The sequence below is a fragment of the Tursiops truncatus genome, chromosome 2 (assembly GCF_011762595.2).
Source record: "Tursiops truncatus isolate mTurTru1 chromosome 2, mTurTru1.mat.Y, whole genome shotgun sequence".
In the NCBI taxonomy this organism is placed as follows: Eukaryota; Metazoa; Chordata; class Mammalia; order Artiodactyla; family Delphinidae; genus Tursiops; species Tursiops truncatus.
This window is the reverse complement of record NC_047035.1, coordinates 30,369,658-30,392,122: the sequence shown is the minus strand read 5'-3', so window position 1 is coordinate 30,392,122 and position 22,465 is coordinate 30,369,658. Positions and strand designations below refer to the sequence as shown.

Genomic DNA, 22,465 nt, shown 5'->3' with positions numbered 1-22,465 from the left:
GTCCTGTGCCTCATTCCAGCGGTCACTGACCCTGGGGGACCCCCAACACAGAGACCCTGAGCCAGAGCCACCTCCTCTGAAACTGTGAGATAACAATTGTTTTGTTATTTTAAGCCACTGAGTTTTAGAGTGGTTTTAATCCTCACAGCCGTAGATAAACTAATACCGGAAGCCCGTCATTTCTCTCTCCCCAGCATTTAGCTTAGTGCCTGGAACATAGGTGTTAGAGAAATATTTGTTGAGTGAATTGATATTTCTACCTTTGAAGAATTTTATAGCCCATCTGGCTGCTTTGCGGGAAACCGCGATCCTGGGTCGGTATAAGGAAGGAGGCTTCCCTTCCTGTTCCTTTGTCTGGAAGAACCAGTCCCAGAGGCAGCCGCCTGCCTTACAGTTGTCACTTCTGCCATCTTCCTTTCTGGATGACGTCCACATGTATGAGAAGTAGTATGTGGCCGTCAGACCATGCTTCGTCTCTGTTCCTCACTTCTTAGTTTCCCTGATTTTTTTTCTCTCTCCTATGCCTTGGTGATGATAACTATTCTTACCATTGAAATAAAACCTTCCTTCTGAAAAATTAATTAACAGATGTTTCAGGGCCTTATAAGATACTAACATTTCTCTACTGAGCCTTGCCTGTTTATCATATTATTGCCTCCATAGAAGTTGAGACAAATGAACTTTTCTTGTTTCATATTGTCCCCTCCTCTGCACAGTATCTCAAAATAGACTTATATACGAAGATAGAAACCATAGCTTTGATGTGGGAGAAAAACCTAAAATATATACTAGAAGTAGACTTCCTTGAGGAGTTATTTACAGTTTCTTAGAGAAGTATTTTAATCAAAGGGTGTGTCTGTTCTCGTGTGTGGGTATGTGTGCATGCACACACACACGCACACACACACACACAACCGTATTGATTCCTGTGGTCATTATCAGAACGTTTCCCTCTCTTCAAATCTCCTTCAGTCTTAGCAGATGACCTTGATTCCTGTTTTCCTGATAATTTCAAGGTGATCTAATAGGACCTCTCTCATGTGATCTCCTTTCCACCTAATTAGAAAACTTTCCTCCTCTTTTATCAAAAACTCGTCTATCCTTCTTTCAAAAGGTCCCCTCTCCAGCCCGTCCTCCCTCTTCTTGAACACGTCATCTGTTTTTCTGCTTTTCATGCCTGCATTTCTTCCTCTTCCTACCAGTTTCTATAAGGATGCTCAGGTTTCTCCAACACTAAATAGAACAGCCATCCTTTTCCTTAGACTTGCTTTCACTCGGAGCTGGACTTCTGTGCGTTTCCTTTACTCTCCTGCCACGCTTACGATCAGTCCCTTGTGCTGGCAGCCTTCAACTTCCTCATCACCCATCTCCTGCTTCCCACTTAAAACACTTTCCACTCTGAGATGCCCTTTCCACTCTGAAATGCCCTCCAAGGTATTTTAGTGACCAAGTCTGTTAACCCTCCACCCTGCCACCCCACGCAGATGGTTGACCTTTCTAAAGTATTTTTTTTATTGCTTTACAGTTGTCAGCTTCTGCCGTCTTCCTTTTTGGATGAGGTCCATGTGTATAAGAATTAGTGTGTGGCCATCAGGTTTTACCTCCCCCTTTTTTGTCTCGGAGGCAGTTTTGTGAGTGGTAAAGAGCTTGGACCACAATTTGAATTGTGACTCAACCATTTACCAGCTGTGTGACTTTGGGCAGGTTTGTGAACCTGGGAATGTCTCATTTACCCTCATCTGTAAATTGAGGATAAAAGTAATACCCACATGGCTGTATCGTTGTGAAGACTAAATGAGTTAGTACGTGGGAAATACTTAACAGTGCCTGGCATAGGGTTAGCAAACAAGAAACTTTAGCCTTTATTGCCAGTCGAGTCCCTTGTCGAGTAAGCAAGGTTAATCATCAAATAGCTCCTGTAAAATGAAGCGTGGATACGTTCTTCAGTAAGATGAATTATGTATTAAAGACTCTGTTTTACCAGTTTAAATGGCCAGGAGCCAAGAACACGGCAATCTCAACATGTGGGAGTTTATAGGGATAGTGTGTAATCTTGCACATTTAAAAGGTGAGTTGGAGCCCTTTTGTAGGCAGATTCCTACGGCGACAAATGAGGGGAGAATTAAAGCCTTCTTAGAAGAACTTTGTCATTGGTTTTGTGAACAGCATACTTAATTTACCCACACTTGATGAGGGCAGGGACGCGGCTGTTTCAGGTCACCGTTTGTATACCAGTCCTGCACTCGGCCATGGAAGGCACTCAGTAAATACTCGTGAACTAAATACACATTTGTGAACAAACATGTCTATGCGTTGTTGATTGTAAGTTGTACACATAATGCAGGCTTTGTGTGATGAACTGATGATGGACAAGGGAACTCTTGTCCACAGAGTGGGATGGGTCTTGCAGGCTTTTCTTCTGATTTTTATTGGACTTGAGGGTGAGCAGCTTCAGAAACCATGCAGGCAATGTTTGCTACTTGGACATGCCTCCCTCTAAGCCGATCAGGCTCTGATTCCTCTGCCATTCCCTCGTGGTGCCCTGCCCTTATCGCAGCTGCTGGATCTGATCTCACTGTGAAAATAGTGTTTCCTTTCTACTGACCCATGGGGTTCAGCGTTTGATTAACAAGTTTCCAAGTTCTGAGCCAAACACCTAGGTAAATCCACCCGGATGCTGCGAGAATCTGCGGTAATTTACAACCACTGCATGAGCCCTGTGTTGAATGGCACGCTCTTTGTAAGGGTGTGGTGTCATTTTTAATGCTGGTTCCAACATCGCTCCTAGCTGTGCAGTGTGTTGACTCCCATACTAGATGACACTGACAGTCAGGAGAGGAGTGACTTTAGTTGCCGCTGCTGAATTAAAGAAAAATCAGATTTACAGTATAAATGGATTTTGCTCTCTTCAAACTAGTGACCTTGGGATAGATGTAATCCTTCGATGCTTCCATCGATGTTGCTATGGCCCCAAACATTTCTGGAATCCTTTTTTTAAGTTGTCTTCTGAGCCTATGGCATATTCTTGGGAATATTTTCAAGTCTGACAAATATTCATTCTTTGTAGGAGGCTTTGATTTTTGGAAAAGGGAAAGAATCACTGGCATTGAGTCCAGCAGCTGAGGTGGGTGATGGGACCAGGGAGCACTGGTCCTGTCCAAGGCAACGTAGGATTTTAGACGTCTTTTCATTGTGTCATAAGACTGGTATGATTTTTGTTCTGAACAGTGTTTCTTTTAAAAATAATGTTTCAAATTATAAACATATCAAGCCTGTAGAACACTATGGGACTCTGTATGACAGACAGGTGTATTTCCAGCACTGGTGTTTAAATGGATGCTAACTTTTGTTTTTCCCCAAGCGAATTAGTTTGTGTAATGAAGACTATGGTGTGAGCTTAGGCTTAAACGATGCAGGTTAAACATTAACCAGCTTAGGGCTTCCCTGGTGGCGCAGTGGTTGAGAGTCCGCCTGCCGATGCAGGGGACACGGGTTCGTGCCCCGGTCCGGGAAGATCCCACATGCCGCAGAGCGGCTGGGCCCGTGAGCCATGGCCGCTGAGCCTGCGCGTCCGGAGCCTGTGCTCCGCAACGGGAGAGGCCACAACAGTGAGAGGCCCGCGTAACGCAAAAAAAAAAAAAAAACATTAACCAGCTCAGACCACAAACCAGATGTGAAGATGATCCCAGCTGTGCCTGGGTCAGTGTTGCACTGGAAGAAAGGAATCCAGGTGACTGAGTTTGCATTCTCTGGCTCAGCAGGGAGTTTTTTTTTTTTTTTTTTTAAGACTTGTATGCCTCCCAAACAAGCTGGGCATAAATTTAATTCTTCATTAAAATACGGGCAAAAAACTCAATTTTTACCTAATTTCCAAATTATATAGAAAATTTTAGATATTCATATTTGTGATCGGATGCTATTTGCTATTTGTTGGCATGTGTTCTTTCTTCTTTCTCCAAAAAAATACATTTTAGGTATTCCTAAAACCCTACCCTGCCCCATGCCCATCTGCACCCACCCTCCCTCTGTAGTCACACCTCTGCCAATCCCAGGTGTGTCTCGGCCTTTTGGAGGGAGTGTTTTAACATGGACATGAATTGTATTATACTGTATGTTTATCCATGTCGATTTGTTTAACTGCTCTGTAGTATTTCACCTTCAGAATTGTTTTGGCCATACCAGGCTCTTTACACTTTAAAATATGTTTCAGGAATGTGCAGCCCTGTTTTGCTTTTTTGGAATTACTCAGACGTTTTACAGATACATTATGAAAATTTGTCTTCTTATGATAATGGGTCTTCTCACCCACAAACATGTTATACTGTGTTTATTTAGTTCTTTTTTAATGTCCTTCAATAGAATTTCCCAATTTTTGATATACTTTTCTTACCTATCTTTATTGAGGGAATTCTTAAGTATCCCATACCCTGTATTTCTGTTGCTTTTTTTTTTTTTTAACTGCACCAGAGGCGTATCCTAGCTTTATTAAAGAGTCCGTGCCGCAGTCAGTATAAAAACACAAAAACTCCCATCAGTTTAATAATAATAAAAAAAACCCAAAATGGAAAACTGAGGGGGCAGGGAAGAGGCCCCTGGGCCAGGGGCATGGGGAGCTGTGCTCATGGCAGCAGGCCTGGCTGCAGGGCCCCCCGGTATTGCTGTTGCTATGAGGTTGGGGGTCAGCGATTGTCCTGTGGGAGCCATCGTTCACCTGGGTCAAGGACCCTTACTTCTTCTGGGGTGCGCTCAGCTTCTGCATGCCCCGAATCTTGTCCAGCAGGCCAGAGATGAAGACCTCAGTGGGTTTGTAACAGTCCATCAGCGGCTCCTTGACCCTGGCAGCTTGGGTGTCATCGCCCTCCACGTCCAGGAGTTATCCACATCAGTCTCCAGCTCCGGGATCTCCTCTTGCTGGCAGGCGAATGAGCTGCTCCAGGATCCGCTGCTCCAGGATCCACTCCTCCAGGTTGAGGCGCTTCCGTAGCTCCTTGCGTTCCTACTTGACCGTGACCTTCCCTCGGCGCCTCATTGGACCCTCATCGTCCGTGGTGCCCGGGCCCTCGCCTGCGGCCCCAAGGGGTCTCCGAAAGTAGACGCTGGGCCCTGGGCCGCCACTGCCCGGTCCAGGGGCCGGAGCAGCCAACGCCGCGCCCCCGTCAGGGCCACTGTCAGGCCTGGCTGCCGCTGGAGCCATGTGTGTGTGTCGGTCCCCTTCCTGCGCCGCCACCTCCAGGAGGGCCGCCGGCTGGCCACAGGCTGCTGGCTCGGCTTAGCCCGTGAGCTTGGCTCAGCCTGGCTCCGCGGAGAGGGCCGCGGAGGGGGCACCCAGGGCCAGGTGCAGCGTGCGGAGCCCCCGGGCCGGCCCTGGCCTGGTCACCCCCCCTGTGTTTGTACTGTTAATGGCATCTTTTTATTATGTTTTCCTGTTGTTGCTAGTGCATAGGAACATTACTTGTTTTTGTGTATCTTACTGAACTCTCATTTATTTTCATGGTTTATCTTTAGATAGTCTTGCATTTCCTATGCATATGGATATATAACTTTTTGATAATGACAGGTTTTTTTTTTTAAGTTTGTGTGACTAAAGGAAAACCGTTCTTCTACTGACAACACATGCGTGGATTTTCCACACATTTCAGTTTTCTGTGGACCAACTGGATGGCCTACAATTTAATTCAATTCTGGCATGATCGACCTGGAGTTAGCACAGACCCCTCAAGACTGCTCCCTCTTCAGATGCCAATCACAAGTCTGGGCTTCCCGTGCTTTTGACTAGTAGGTTCCCATGACCCCCTCCTGAGTTCAGTAATTTGCTAGAATGGTGCGCAGATCTCAGGAAAGCACTGTACTTGCTATCACTGGTTTATTATAGGGATACAACTTAGGAACAGCCAAATGGAAGAGACGTATAGGGCAAGATATGGGGGGAGGGGGACACGGGGCTTCCATGCCCTCTCCAGGCACGCCACCCTCGCAGCACCTCCATGTGGTCACCTACCCAGAAGCTCTCCAAACCCTGTCCTTTATGGTTTTTATGGAGGTTTCATTACATAGGCATGATTGATTAAATTCTTGGCCATTGGTGATTGAACTCAATCTCCAGCCCCTCTCCCCTCTCCTCTGGTAACCAGCTTCATCTGCCAGGAGTCACCTCATTAGCATATATTCACCTGTGGTTAAAAGGGACTTATGAATAGCAAAAGACACTCGTCTCACCCCTATCACTCAGGAAATTCCAGGGGTTTTAGGAGCTCTGTGCTAGGAACCCGGGATGAAGACCAGATACATGTATTTTATTATATCACAGTAACTTTCACTTATTTTTCTTGAATTAATGTATTGGCTTGGACTTCCACTCTAATACCTGTTTTTGTAAATAGAGTTTTATTGAAACACAGCCACACTCTTATTGTCTCTGGTTCCTTTTGCATTACAACAGCAGAGTTGACTACTTGGAACAGAGACTTTCTAGTTTGCAAAGCCTAAAGTACTTGCTATCAGGCCCTTTACAGAAAGTTTGTGAACCCCCTCAACAGTGTTGAACACAGGAAGTGATAGTAACCTTTCTTGTCTCATTACTGACTTTAAAAGGAGAGCTTATAGTGCTGTGCCATTAAGAATGATGCTATCCATGGGCTGGTTAGCGTGTGCCCTTTATTGGGTTAAGAAAATGTCTTTCTAGTCTTAGATTTGTAAGAAAGGTTTTCTTGTTTGCCGAATTTTGTTGTTTTTAAGAAATCATAAATTAATGTTGAGTTTTATCAGATGTGTTTTTCGCATCTGTGATTGGTTTTTCTCTCCTTTTAAACATACCTAATTATATTCTCTTTCAGAGTTTTCTATTATTTCCGGTTCTTAGGGGCTGGAATCCTCTGGTTCACTGTGCTTTTATCACTTGTGAGCTTCCTGGGTCTGACTTTTCTAATTGTCTGTAGCATGGGTTGTGGGAGTTTTGCTCTCATTTTTCCCATGCCCATCGTTGGCCCAGGACCAATTTTTATGCTAATTTCTTAGGTTGGGCATTTCCAGACTGTAGCCTAAATTTGTACCCCAAATGCTCCAGAGGTAGAGGTTATGAGGTTCAAATTTTGCAGGAAGCTTTTAGTTCTCCTCTCCTGAAGCCAGAGATAGACAAGCTAGCTGAGCTGGTAGGGAAATACTTTTCAGCCCATTTTTCCTGGGGTCGCAGCTCTTTGCAGGGCCTTGCTTTGGGCAGCACCCTCCTCTCTCGGGCAGGACTCAAGGGCTTAGCCTCCTGTTCCCATGTGCTAGTTGACATCTACACCCTTACTTCCCCTGGATCAATGCTTATTCTATTCCTTCCTCTGCCCTGTGGTCCCCCTCAGCCCCAGGAGTGGCTGCCCAGTTGATTCCTCTGCTTACTTCTGGTTTTCAGTTGAGGCTTTGTTTCTGGCACCTGGTAATTTCCTATTCTTTATTGCAGGTTCAAGTATGCATTTAAAAAATTATTGTATCTGGATTTTTTGATAATGGCCATTCTGACTGGTGTGAGATGTTATCTCATTGCAGTTTTGATTTGCATTTCTCTAATGATTAATGATGTTGAGCATTCCTTCATGTGTTTGCTGGCAATCTGTATATCTTCTTTGGAGAAATGTGTATTTAGGTCTTCTGCCCATTTTTGGATTGAGTTGTTTGTTTTTTTGTTATTGAGCTGCATGAGCTGCTTGTAAATCTTGGAGATTAATCCTTTGTCAGTTGCTTCATTTGCAAATATTTTCTCCCATTCTGAGGGTTGTCTTTTGGTCTTGTTTATGGTTTCCTTTGCTGTGCAAAAGCTTTGAAGTTTCATTAGGTCCCATTTGTTTATTTTTGTTTTTATTTCCATTTCTCTAGGAGGTGGGTCAAAAAGGATCTTACTGTGATTTATGTCATAGAGTGTTCTGCCTATGTTTTCCTCTAAGAGTTTGATAGTGTCTGGCCTTACATTTAGGTCTTTAATGCATTTTGAGTTTATTTTTGTGTATGGTGTTAGGGAGTGTTCTAATTTCATTCTTTTACATGTAGCTGTCCAGTTTTCCCAGCACCACTTATTGAAGAGGCTGTCTTTTCTCCACTGTATATTCTTGCCTCCTTTATCAAAGATAAGGTGACCATATGTGCGTGGGTTTATCTCTGGGCTTTCTGTCCTGTTCCATTGATATATATTTCTGTTTCTGTGCCAGTACCATACTGTCTTGATTACTGTAGCTTTGTAGTATAGTCTGAATTCAGGGAGCCTGATTCCTCCAGCTCCATTTTTCATTCTCAAGATTGCTTTGGCTATTCAGGGTCTTTTGTGTTTCCATACAAATTGTGAAATGTTTTGTTCTAGTTCTGTGAAAAATGCCAGTGGTAGTTTGATAGGGATTGCATTGAATCTGTAGATTGCTTTGGGTAGTAGAGTCATTTTCACAATGTTGATTCTTCCAATCCAAGAACATGGTATATCTCTCCATCTATTTGTATCATCTTTAAATTTCTTTCATAACTACTGGGCATATACCCTAAGAAAACCATAATTCAAAAAGAGTCATGTACCAAAATGTTCACTGCAGCTCTATTTACAATAGCCAGGACATGGAAGCAACCTAAGTGTCCGTCATTGGATGAATGGATAAAGAAGATGTGGCACATATATACAATGGAATATTACTCAGCCATAAAAAGAAACGAAATTGAGATATTTGTAGTGAGGTGGATGGACCTAGAGTCTGTCATACAGAGTGAAGTAAGTCAGAAAGAGAAAAAAAATACTGTATGCTAACACATATATATGGAATTTAAGAAAAAAAAATGTCATGAAGAACCTAGGGGTAAGACAGGAATAAAGACACAGACCTACTAGAGGATGGACTTGAGGATATGGGGAGGGGGAAGAGTAAGCTGTGACAAAGTGAGAGAGTGGCATGGACATATATACACTACCAAATGTAAAATAGATAGCTAATGGGAAGCAGCTGCATAGCACAGGGAGATCAGCTAGGTGGTTTGTGACCGCCTAGAAGGGTGGGATAGGGAGGGTGGGAGGGAGGGAGACGCAAGAGGGAAGAGATATGGAAACATATGAATATGTATAACTAATTAACTTTGTTATAAAGCAGAAACTAACACACCATTGTAAAGCAATTACACTCCAATAAAGATGTTAAAAAAAAATAAATGGCATTAATGATGACAATAATAGTTACTCAAAAAATATTATTGTATCTGATATATCTAGGTGCTTATAGCAGGAATGTTTGGATGTGTATGTCATCTTAGCTCAACATCTTGCTGAAATGAGAGGTCGCCATTTAAATGCAATTTCAGGATTCAACACCCAACAGCAAAACAAAACCCAGTAAAACAGAAAGCAAAACCCCAAATCGGATCCCTAAACGAACTAATCATGAACTAGGCAGCATGCAGAGTCCTCTGATATTAACTCATGTAATTCTTACGAAGACCCCATAACTCTTTGCCAATGGAGAACTTGAGTAACTGGCCTAGCAGTTTGTCAGGGGCAGAGCCAGGCAAGGAACTTAGCTTTATCTGACATTCCCTCCTCTTAAGTGGTCTGAACATCAGTAACACTAAGTATGAAGTGTGCCCGTTCTCAAGGTGACTAATGTGAAGGTCAATGCTATTTTCCATCTCATATAATATATTCCTAATATATTTACACAGTTGTCTCACCTGGTAATCCAGAATAGAATCGTGATTGTGTTTGTCTATGAGAATTTGCAGTTTGGGGTGAGTTTAAATTAAAGAAAAATCTGAAAAGCAGTTGCCTAGGGGCTATTAATAGTTGCAAAAAGGAGCATGAGTGCACTTCCTTCTGAGCACAGTAGAGCTCCAGGGAATTAATAGCGAGCCAGTGTTTTCCATGTTGACTTTCGAGAAATGTACCTTACTCCCAGTCTGCTGAAACATGTTTTAAGGATGTATTGTCATGCATGTAGTTTCTGGAAGGCCACAGACAAGTGAATTTTTATATCCCCTCTTGGTTCATTTGCTCATCCTCTGAAATCAAGGCCTCTGCAAAGATGTAGTCAGTGGTCATTATAGTTTGTGATTAGGAGTTGCAGGTGGCTGACGTTTTAGTCTCAGTTAATGGCTGAGGATGGACCCCAGGGCACTTCACCTTGTTCACAATCTAATTTAGCAGCACAATCTTTATTTGAGTTGAAAAGTAGCCTTAGGGATTTTTGCTTGGTGCTTGCACGAGCATTCTGGAACGCTGTATGTTACCTGATGCTACCTGAGAGGAGGTGCTTGGGCAGTCATGGCTTCTCTGAGCCCTCCTCTACATGGGGGAGGTTGAGAAGTGGCAGAAGTTCTATTCTACCAGCAACATAGACCTGTCTCACTATGAAGTTGTGTTAATGGCTTTGCCAAGAATTTTCCCAGTGCACAGTAGGCATATTTGCTGGAGGAGCTGATCTTGCAGTCCCTGTATATCTGGAGCAGTCAGTTATGAATCTCCTAATTAGCTTGATGTTTGGTCTCCCAGCTAAGTGAGCTCTTGTGAACTCTGCCAGAATCTGGATTTGCAAATGATCTGACGAGAGGAAAGGGAAAGATTGGGCCAAAGAGGCCATTACAAGTTAATTTCATATTTCAGAAGTTTACTCAGCCCTAGCGCCTGCCTTTTCTGTTGCCACAAAATACCCATTCTTCCCCTTTCATAGCTGCTGACCCATCTGTGGGTGAAGTGGTTTTGCCTCCCTTTTTTTGTTTTCAGTATTAGCGCTTGAAAAAGCCTCTGGCCACATGGTGCAAGGTGTGGCCCTCCCCAGGGGCACATCTCACCTCTCTTCCCTGCCTTAAAAGGAGGCCCAAATTTCTAATCTTGGAGAGTCTGTTAATTCTTCCTTTTCCTGGTGAGTACGTGGGAGTGTTCCAAGGTTCAGCACTTCCCGTCTGCCTTTCTCTTTACAATTTTTTGAGATATTCACCAATAAATGCTGATATTACCTGAACATGTTTTATATGCGAGACACTTTTAAAAGCACTTGAATAACAACACTAATATTACTGAGCGTCTACTGTATGCCAGGCGCTGCCCTAGGCACCGAGGATGTGGAACAAGCAAAACAAAGGTCGTCCCTCCTGGAGCACATGTTTTATTAGGCAGACAGCCAGACAGTACAACCCATCAGTAAACAAACATATACTATGTCAGATAGTTACACACGTGCTCTGAAGGAGAAGCGTGTAGGAGCTGGCCAGGGAAAGCCTCTCTGACGGGGGGAGAACAGAGTCTCCAAGGAAATGAAGGAATAAGCCCACTGGGCCTCAGATCTTCTTCTCCCCAGGTCTTGCTGACTCAGACAGAGCCAGTGGCATGGGGAGCCCCTCCCTCCCTTCTCTGCTCTCTGCTCATGGCACCACTTTCTCCCAGACCTCAGCCTCTAGGCCTGAGTCCCCACCCTTCCCTCCTCTTTCCTCAACCAATCGCCAGGCCTCATTGACTTTCTTTGGAAATCTCTGTGGCATCCCTTCCACTGCCTTTGTGAAAAGGAAACCCCTGCCAGCTGAGCGCTTTGCCGGTCTGTTTTAGAATGACCGTAAAGGCCTCCTAAGTGTTCTCTCTGGGCTGCTAGCCTCTCTTCTCACCTATCTGTCACCGCCCAAGTGCTGGCACATACACGCCGTCGTTTGAGTGCTTATTCCAGGTGGGGCACTGGATCCCCATAGGAGCTTTATTATTATTATTATCATCCCCATTTTACAGGTGAGGAAACAGACTCCCTCAAGGTCACTCACTGATCCAATAAGTGGTTAAGTCAGAATTTGAACTCAGGTCCCACTGAATCCACAGGCCTCTTCTAGCCAGGAGCCCAAGCTGCCTCTACCCTGCCCTTGTGTGTATCAAGACCCTGCTTTGATTGCTCCTTTGCTCAGAAATCTTTCATGCTTACCATCATCTGTGGGGGAAAGTCCAACCATTTTGAAATAGTTTTCAAAGCCTTTCATAACTGGACCACGCTTCACCTGTCTGCCCGTTCTATATCTGAGTTCTCTCCTGTGACAACCTCTTCCGGGCACACACAGATGTGTCCTGTTGGCAAACACGGCTACCCCTGTGCTCACAGGTGGGTGCTTTTTCACCCCCTCTGTGTTAACTACTCTCCACGCCCCAGCTCACACTGCATCCTCTCTTACCTTCATTTGTGTCCATCTTTACCTCCAGCCTCCACCTAGTTAGGAGTGTCCTGCCTGTCTTAAGCCGATCCTGATGTCATAGGATGCACTGGGCCATCCTTTGAGCACCTGTAGCTCTTAGTTCTGATCCTCAACTGGCCATTCCCGTTGATTTCCTTAGTACTTTCCCACATGTGATCCTAAAATATTGAGAAAACGTATATGTCCAAAATGAGTATAACTTTCTAAGTAAGAGTCTTGGAAGATACATACTTATTTCACTTAACCTTCTCAGAGCTCAAAACACATTTGGAGGAGCCCCCTTTGCTAAACTGCCTTACAGCTACCCAAGAAAGCCAATTTCCTTCTTTAATAACTGTGACTCATTTTTGGACCCACGATGACACGAGTCCAGTTCACTCACCCATCTGAATCATCAGTAGGGACTCCATTTAAAATTAGACAATTTTCCTAAATCAAATCCATCCTCAAGAGATTAAAAGTAGATATTCACTAGAATGTGCCCTGGGAAATTCTGAAATAAGAGTTCTGAAAATGTTGGTTTAAAATGTCAGGGGCTGAAACTAGGAGAAAAGCAGGACTGGAATATTCCTCTTATTTCTTAATTCATTGTCTCTCACTTACCCGCTTCTTAGTGGAAGAAAAGGCAGAAAAGGAAGCATGGGAAGGAAAAGGGGAACTAATCAGAGGCAGTTGGAATCACAGGAAACAGTTAAAACTCACAAAAAAGGAACAAAATTTTCTCCTGAATCCAAGCCTTCCTTAGGGGAGGATGGAACAGGAAATTTCATTCTGAAAATGGAATGAGAGCTGGTCCGGTGCAATTGGAAAGATGGGTATAGAGGCAGGAGGAATGAGGTAGAAAAACCTAGGGACCCTGGAGCAAAGGAATACCATTTATTTGCAAATAATTCTCCAGAGGCAAGGGAGGGGATGGCATAGAGGGGGAGGCTGGGGAGTAGAGGGCTTGGTCCAAGCTGGATCAAGACCTTGTTCTTCTTCACTCTTCTGGTTACGTGCAACTCCTCTACTCAGCAGTTGTGTCGACAATGAGCTCGCTGAGAGCTGCCACTGAATTTTATTCTATACACGATGTACATCCAGCACTTAACACTTGTCTGGCCCCTAGTAAGGACTCAATACATATTTGCTGAGTGTATAAATACAAAATACTTTGTTGCTGGAAGAGGTTAAGGCTAATTCTGCGCTGTCATTTCTGGTAGCGGCCACCAGGTGGTGCCTTCCTAAGAGCAGGAGCAAATGAGATCTTGAATCTTGGGTGGAAGGCTTCAGAGAAGCCTTAGGTCTCACCCGGAACCCTCACCCGAGCGCGTGCCCTCCAGCAATTCATCACACTTTCTTATTCCTCTGTTGAATGTGCCTGCAGAGTTCAGACAAGTGGCTAGAACCAAGTTTCTTTACTTGGAGTCAGTTTCACAGGAGGCCCACAAAAACCTTTCAGAAGGTTTCATTTACGGCTAAACTTTGGGATGTGAGACCAGTTCCGCCCCAGGCCTGTGCTCTGTCACGTGGGTTCCCGTTGTTCCCAATTACCCCCTATTCTTCAGGAGAACGTCTACTCCCATGGATCCTGTATTTTCTCTGAAATTCTCCCCCAAAGTCATTTATGGCTTCACACCCAGCACTGGCAGCCTGTGGGTTGAAGTGCGCGGCACCCCTGCCTACTTTAAGCTGCTGCCTGATGAGTCCCTACGCTGTGCCTGTGGTTTATATGTTCACATTCTCAGAACAGTTCCACAAGATGGGCAGAAAGCAGAATAGCAGCTCAGCAGGCTTAGGCAGCCTTCCCAGAGTGACACAGCCAGTCCATGGGAGAGAGGACTCAAGCCCAGGGCCAGCTGCCCACAGGCCTCACTGGGATTCTTCTTTTTTTTTTTTCCACACACATACACACTGTATTTTATTTTTATAAGAGATAAATAAACTGACACAAAGCACTGTAAATGGGTGGCCACAACAAAAGCAACAGTGATAGCAATTACCAAACACGAAACACACTCACACTATGTCATAATTTTGACATTCAGTCCAGGAATCCTCCACTGTAACAGCTCCTTTACTTTGCAGTGAAAATTGATTTGTATATTTTTTGCCTCTGAGTCCTTGTGGGATTTTTTTTTTTAATTCAAACAAAGTCACAAAAATTAAAATCATCCTCATCATTTCACTCAGTCCTTGCTGGGATTCTTATTGCATTTCACATAGAGTGAGTGCAGTTTCATGTATCTGTATGTCTGAGGTCCAGGGACAACAACAATAATAATAACGATTATTGTTTTAATAACGATAAAGCAAAATCCACATCCTGTGAAGCCAAGTCTTACAAGAGTATAGTTCACCATCAGTATGGGCAGACATACTCAGCTCTGGTCAGGTTTTAGACAGTGGCAAAGGAAAAAATACTCAGCCTCCTTTGTGCCCATAAACCTAATTAAAGGTACTAGAGATTTTGATTGGCAAGAGCTGGGGATGGAGGTGCTGAGTGAGATTGTATGTGTCCTCGTGTGTGTGTGTGTGTGTGTGTGTGTGTGTGTGTGTGTGTGTGTGTGAGAGAGAGAGCGTGAGAGGGAGAGAGAGAGAGAGCGAGAGGGAGAGAGAGAGCGAGCGAGAGGGAGAGAGCGAGAGCGAGCATGTTAAGTCCTATGAAGACCTAGAAAACGATCGTTTTTGCCAGGACTGGAGTTGGGCAAAGCAACAGAATACATGGACTTTATGTCTGAGTGCCCCCTCCGAAACTTACCTGTCCTGTGTCTCACTGTCTGGTTTCTGCTATATAAGTTGCAATTAACTGTACAAAGTTAATCAAATAAATAGATCAATATAATGCACTTGCTAAATAGTGTTTCTTTTGGGAGAAGATGATTTAACTCAGTTAACCATCACCAGGCATGGGGGATGTTAATGTTGGGAATATCAGGAGTGATTGGCCTGTGGGGTCGGGGTGGGGGGTTGGGAAGAAGGGAGTGGAAATCCAGATCACAGTGGGGGCCGAGGTGAAGGGCGGGCTGGAGGAAAGGGGGAATGGGAGGATTTGGAGTCAGGAGCGCCTCTTGAAGTCTCTTATCTCAGACCTTACTCTGTGCCTTTTTTTTTTTTTGCGGTACGCGGGCCTCTCACTGTTGTGGCCTCTCCCGTTGTGGAGCACAGGCTCCGGATGCGCAGGCTCAGCGGCCATGGCTCACGGGCCCAGCCGCTCCGCGGCATGTGGGATCTTCCTGGACCGGGGCACGAACCTGTGTCCCCTGCATCGGCAGGCGGACTCTCAACCACTGTGCCCCCAGGGAAGCCCACTCTATGCCTTTTCATAGGGCTGCGCCTGCTCACCCTGGGCTTTATGGTCTTGAATGTCTTCTTTGAGCCTTTCAGAAATTTTCCACGTAGTAATATACATGATTTATGCTTTTAAACACTTAACATGCTAGAAGCTGGGCATTGTTTCCATAATCCTCAGAGGAGACTTGGGAGATACTGTTATTCTTTCCTCCCACCCTTCTTTCAACTAATGAAATGGAGATTCAGGAAGGCCATAAGCTAGGTAATGTTAGAGCCAAAATTCAAAGCCAGGACTGTGTGATTATAAAGCCGTGCACTTAACAGCTATCTTGTGCTGTGAGAATAAAGTGGCAAATCTTAAAATAAAAGCACCCATTATCAGTAATCTAGCAACCCCCTGCCCCAAACCATTGACTGATTTATTCAACATGAATGTGCCAGGTGTAGTAGATACGGGGGATACAGGATGAATGAAACAGGCAAACCAAATTGAGTGAAGTTTACCTTTAGAGAATAATAGGATAAAAGTTCTCTCAAACTTAGGAAAAGCTTGATTGTTCCATAGCTATGGTAACAAATAGCCAGCAGAACCAATTTTAAATCTGTTCACTTGGTCCGCACCAACTTGTCTTAGTGAAAGCTGGTTTTGAAACCAACCAGTGTTGGCCCCCCAGTTCTGAAAGTCAGCCAATCAGGGATGGATGCGCTCCAGAAAACCTGCCAATCAACATCGGCCTTACCTGAGCACCCACCTGTTGTCAGCCCAGGAATGACTCTGAACATCCGTGAATCACAGAGCTCCACGCTTTCCAAAGCCCTCTATGAGATCCGTCACCTGTTCTGCTTGTAGAGACCTTTTGGCCAGCACAGCTCTTCCATATTATCTGAGCAATAAATTCAGCCTTGTAGTTTGATTTCAGATCCTGAGTAGTGTTCTCATTGTCCTTTGACAAAACAGGCAAGTACACATGTCAGGGCACATGTCAGGGAGTGTCTGGCTACAGAGAAAATAGCACAGGTAAGAGGAGCATGACGGAATGGAAAGCTCAGGAGAACCTGTTTGTTGCGGGAAGGTTTGTGGAGAGACTGGAATGATTTGAGAGGGGTCCAGGCATGCGCAGATCTAGACCTAGAGCTTTTAAGGGGCCCTGAGGAAGAGAGGTCGCCCTGTGTTTTGGGAAGGAGGAGAAGAGGAGGCTGATTCTCCAGGGCTTTGGGAGTTTGGATTTTGCTCCGAATGTAATGGAAAAGCAGGAAACTACCCAGGAATGGACCACGTCCTCTGCTTTAAAAAGGATGTGCACATGTTTGCACATGTGTGTACACACTCATGTTCTGAAATTAGGTTCGAAGGTCCTTTAGGTCTATCACAGTGTTTATGCCCTTGAGCATGTGAATCAGGATGCCCTCCACTGTGTGCTGCTGCCCCTGCCCACACTTTCCCATTGTGAGTCCCAGAAGTGGGGTGATTTCTCTACCACTGATGGGGTCCAGTGACAGGCAATCAGTGATATAAAAAGTACAGGTCTAAGAGATGATTCACTTCATTATAAAGCTGCTCTATTGTGTCAGGTACAGAGTCTGGGGAGGCTGGGGCCAGAGTAAGGCCCCAAACTACTGTGAAACGTGCCCAAGTCCAAGTTGGGGTTGGTCTACTCCTAAATACATTAGCCAGTTTTTCTTAGTCCTTACGTGTGAAGCTCGATGTCTGTTTCTCAAATAGGATTTATCCTGATCACCATTCTTACAGAGGGGATAGATGCCCATAAAAGACTGACATATGCTCTGTTTTTATTCCTCTTAACACAGTTGTTGCTTCAGTGAGATCACCTGACCATCTTCTGCTGGGAGTGTTTTTGTTAATTCGTGAAGCCTGATTTCAATTGCTGTAGGAGATGAATGTCACACGTGCTCATTGTTTTTGTTTGAGAACTGCCCCTGCCCTGGGGGACTGCGTGCGGGGTGCTGCTGGCTTTTGCTGACAAAGCCATTGGATTTACACTGCTGTGTGATGACAAGGCCAGCCTGGCAGTTTTGTGGGGCTGGGTAGGCTGCTCTTTCATTCCTGGCTGCTTTGCTCTTCCAAAAGCATTAACTCCAGTTCAGATGGAAATCATTCTCCTTTTCATCAGCCCCAACTTCTGAACCCCTTCCTTCAGCCATACCTCCAGACTGCTTGGACACATGGGGATGTGTTTTGCTTATTCACGTTTGAATTGCAGTCTGGTTTGTGGATACTCCCTCACTAGATTGGCAGTTGTTTGTAGAATTCCTGAGTACCAGTTACACTGAGTAGCAGGAAATGAAAAGACAAGCAAGGAACTAGTAGAGCCCAGAGCATAGCCCTTTATCATTCTTCCTTCTTAGCTAATACATCTTATAGTTATCTCTGAAAGGAGAATTTATTTAAACATACTAAATACTGCGGATAGTGACTTAACGTTTGTTATCGTAATAGCACTGCTAATGCTACACTTCAAGGTGCAGTGAATAAACCTTTGGAGCAATATCCTCGTAATATGGTTTCAAAGGACATGCATCCTTCTGGAACACATTGCTAAAGTAGTGTTGTTTAAATTAGCACAGAGAGATCCTATTCTAAGGCTGTGTTTGTGCTCCATTGTAATATGTCTGTAATGGATGTGGAAGTCTTATGTGTGATTCAGTGTGGGTAGCTGAACTAGCGAAAGAAGACTTATTTGTTTGGCTTTGTGGCTCTGGTGAAATTCTCAGACGGACGGTATAGTTGAAAAATAAACATGGGTTGACTCGCTCTCTTCTCATTGTTGCTTTTGGTCTTCTAGTGAATCAAAAAACAGGTACTCTTCTTGAAGTCTTTCTGCCAGTTCCTCATTTATAGGTCCTGTCGTAGTTGAAATACAGCCTAAATGGTTGGAGTCATAAAAAGTAGAATCCCCGGACTTCCCTGGTGGTGCAGGGATTATGAATCTGCCTCCCAGTGCAGGGGACATGGGTTCGTGCCCTGGTCCGGGAGGATGCCACATGCCGTGGAGCAACTAAGCCCGTGCGCCACAACTACTGAGCCTGCATTCTAGAACCCACGAGCCACAACTACTGAGCCCACATGCCACAACTACTGAAGCCCATGCGCCTAGAGCCCGTGCTCCTCAACAAGAGGAGCCCACCCACCGCAATGAAGAGTAGCCCCGCGCACCGCAACTAGAGAAAGCCCGCGTGCAGCAACGGAGACCCAATGCAGCCAAAAGATAAAAATAAATAAGTTAATAAATTAAAAAGAAAACAGGCTGAATTTAGTCCACAAGCCATGTTTTAAAAAAAAAAAGTGGAATCCCTATGACATATGAGCCAGTTTCTAGCATCGTACTGGCTCTTGATGTTGGGGTTCCATTGATAAGTTAGTCAGGATTATAATTTGTTAAGAATCTCCTGTCATTGGGAATAATCAACAGTGGATGGATAACGTGTTGGATATGGACATTGCTTGCGAGTCACAGTGTGCTTCTAAACATTATTAAGTGTCATCTATAGCAGGAACCAGTTTTTCATGATCCCTCTTGCAGTTATTACTAGCTGGGTCTCTATCATGGAGACCTACAGTATAGTTTCAAATGAAGCAGCAGCTGCATAATCCTTGTCACCCAAAGACTGTAGGTCTTGCCAGAAATTGTATAATAGTGACCTTGCTGATTACTGATATATATTCACCTTGTCACTTGGCCATGTGAGAAAACTGAAGCCATCATTGTATTTTGATATATATCAGACTCTGTGTCTTCTGAATATAATTCAACTCCTGGGTTTCTTGGTTACGGAGGTATCAAGATCACCTGATGCTCACTAATGTGAACTACTGTGAAAGTTCCTGAGGTTTATTCTGCTGGGTTTCTAAAGTTTCATCCTTACAGAGAGGCCCTTCCTCTTGCACAGTCTGCATCCAGCACCCATAAGTGCTCTCTTTTGCTGCAGGCTCAGGAACTGAACCAAACCGCAGATGTGGTGGGAAATGTGTTTCCTGGTTCCTGCTAACTAGTGGTATGATGTGATAAGTAAGCTCCAATGCAGTGCCTCATGGAAGGGTCCTCCAACTTCATGTGATGAAAAGCATTTCTCTCTCTTTCTTTGGATAGAGAGAGGGGCTTTGGATACGAAAAGAATGATGTTCTTGGGCCTCAAGATGGGGAGAAGGTGATCAAGTGTTTTATTCTTTCTGCGATGAGAACTAGCTCATTACAGAACTGAAAGTGAATGCTGTGTATCAAATTTAAACTAGGCGCTTGTGTTGAAGTCTAAGTAGTGATGGAATTTTTCTTTTTTCCTGCTTGAGGAGGCCAGCAGTCTGCTCGCAAATGATAGAGCTACAAAAAAAAAAAAAAAAAAAAAAAGATACAGCTACAGGCAAAAATATCTAGCCTTTTCTCTTCCTTTAATTCTTCATCTTGTTTATTGCTCCCTCAGTCATTCTAGAGGGTTAAAAGATAAGGAGTTCTAAGGTCTTTGCATTGTTTGGGAAGAAGTATAAATATAAGTCAGTATTAGTCTTTGATAAGTTAATGACATATATTGTAATTGTTAGAATAACCCCTAAAGAATAGTAAGAGTGTATAGTTTCCATGCTAACAGGTTGAAAACAAAATAATTAAAAATAAGCCAATGGGAATTATTGGAAGGAGGGAGATCACCTTCCTCCCCACAGATACACCAGAAATACATCTACACGTGGAACAACTCCTACGGAGCACCTACTGAACGCTGGCAGAAGACCTCAGACCTCCCAAAAGGCAAGGAACCCCCCACGTACCTGGTTAGGGCAAAAGAAAAAACTAAACAGAGACAAAAGGATAGGGACGGGTCCTGCACCAGCGGGAGAGAGCTGTGAAGGAGGAAAAGTGTCCACACACTAGGAAGCCCCTTCGCGGGTGGAGACTTCGGGAGGCGGAGTGGGGGAGCTTGGGAGCCGCGGAGGAGAGCACAGCAGCAGGGGTGCGGAGGGCAAAGCGGACAGATTCCAGCGCAGAGGATCGGGCCGACCGGAACTCGCCAGCCGAGAGGCTTGTCTGCTCACCCGCCGGGGCGGGCGGGACTGGGAGCTGAGGCTCCGGCTTTTGTCGGAGCGCCGGGAGAGGACTGGGGTTGGCGGCGTGAACACAGCCTGCAGGGCGTTAGTGCACCGCGAGAGAGTCCCGGGAAAGGTCTGGACCTGCCGAAGAGGCAAGAGACTTTTACGTCCCTCTTTGTTTCCTGGTGCACGAGGAGAGGGGATTAAGAACGCTGCTTGAGAGAGCTCCAGGGACGGGCGCTAGCCGCGGCTGGAAGTGCGGAGCCCAGAGACAGACATGAGACGCTAGGGCCGCTGCTGCCGCCACCAGGAGGCCTGTGTGCGAACACAGGTCACTAGCCACACGCCCTTCCGGGGAGCCTGTGCAGCCCGCCACTGCCGGGGTCCCGGGATCCAGGGACAACTCCCCCGGGAGAACGCACGGCGCGCCTCAGGCTGCAACGTCACGCCGGCCTCTGCCGCCGCAGGCCCGCCCCACACTCCGTGACCCTCCCTACCCCCTGGCCTGAGTGAGCCAGAGCCTCCGAATCAGCGGCTCCTTTAACCCCGTCCTGTCTGAGCAAAGAACAGACGCCCTCCGGCGACCTACACGCACAGGCGGGGCCAAATCCAAAGCTGAGCCCCTGGGAACTGTGAGAACAAAGAAGAGAAAGGGAAATCTCTCCCAGCAGCCTCAGAAGCAGCGGATTAAAGCTCCACAATCAACTTGATATACCCTGCATCTGTGGAATACCTGAATAGACAACGAATCATCCCAAATTAAGAAGCCCTGTGGATGAAAGGCTCTTGGGGCTGCAGCCAGGAGTCAGTGCTGTGCCTCTGAGGTGGGAAAACCACCTTCAGGACACTGGTCCACAAGAGGCCTCCCAGCTGCACATAATATCAAACAGCAAAAATCTCCCAGAGATCTCCATCTCAACGCCAGCACCCAGCTTCACTCAACGACCAGCAAGCCACAGGGCTGGACATCCTATGCCAAACAACTAGCAAGACAGGAACACAACCCCACCCATTAGCAGAGAGGCTGCCCAAAATCATAATAAGTCTACAGACACCCCAAAACACATCACCAGACGTGGACCTGCCCACCAGAAAGACAAGATCCAGCCTCATCCACCAGAACACAGGCCCTAGTCCCCTCCACCAGGAAGCCTACACAACCCACTGAACCAACCTTAGCCACTGGGGACAGACACAAAAAACAACAGGAACTACGAACCTTCAGCCTGCAAAAAAGGAGACCCCAAACACAGTAAGATAAGCAAAATGAAAAGACAGAAAAACACACCGCAGATGAAGGAGCAAGATAAAAACCCACCAGACCTAACAAATGAAGAGGAAATAGGCAGTCTACCTGAAAAAGAATTCAGAATAATGATAGTAAGGTTGATCCGAAATCTTGGAGATAGAATGGACAATAGAATGGACAAAATGCAAGAATCAGTTAACAAGGACCTAGAAGAACTAAAGCTGAAACAAGCAATTATGAACAACACAATAAATGAAATTAAAAGTACTCTAGATGGGATCAATAGCAGAATAACTGAGGCAGAAGAACGGATAAGTGACCTGGAAGATAAAATAGTGGAAATAACCAATGCAGAGCAGAATAAAGAAAAAAGAATGAAAAGAACTGAGGACAGTCTCAGAGACCTCTGGGACAACATTAAACGCACCAACATTCGAATTATAGGGGTTCCAGAAGAAGAAGAGAAAAAGAAAGGGACTGAGAAAATCTTTGAAGAGATTATAGTTGAAAACTTCCCTAATATGGGAAAGGAAATAGTTAATCAAGTCCAGGAAGCACAGAGAGTCCCATACAGGATAAATCCAAGGAGAAATACGCCAAGACACATATTAATCAAACTGTCAAAAATTAAATACAAAGAAAACATATTAAAAGCAGCAAGGGAAAAACAACAAATAACACATAAGGGAATCCCCATAAGGTTAACAGCTGATCTCTCAGCAGAAACCCTACAA

At 45.0% G+C, this 22,465-nt stretch overlaps 1 protein-coding gene and 1 pseudogene across 5 annotated transcripts in view; one reads left to right on the top strand and one right to left on the bottom strand.

The window, feature by feature from the left end:
- RGS6 (regulator of G protein signaling 6) overlaps window positions 1-22,465 on the top strand; it is a 585,560-nt gene that overhangs the window by 76,957 nt on the left and 486,138 nt on the right. The gene's annotated exons all lie outside the window — the stretch shown is intronic.
- LOC101337642 (protein phosphatase 1 regulatory subunit 14B pseudogene) lies at window positions 4,570-7,279 on the bottom strand (annotated as a pseudogene).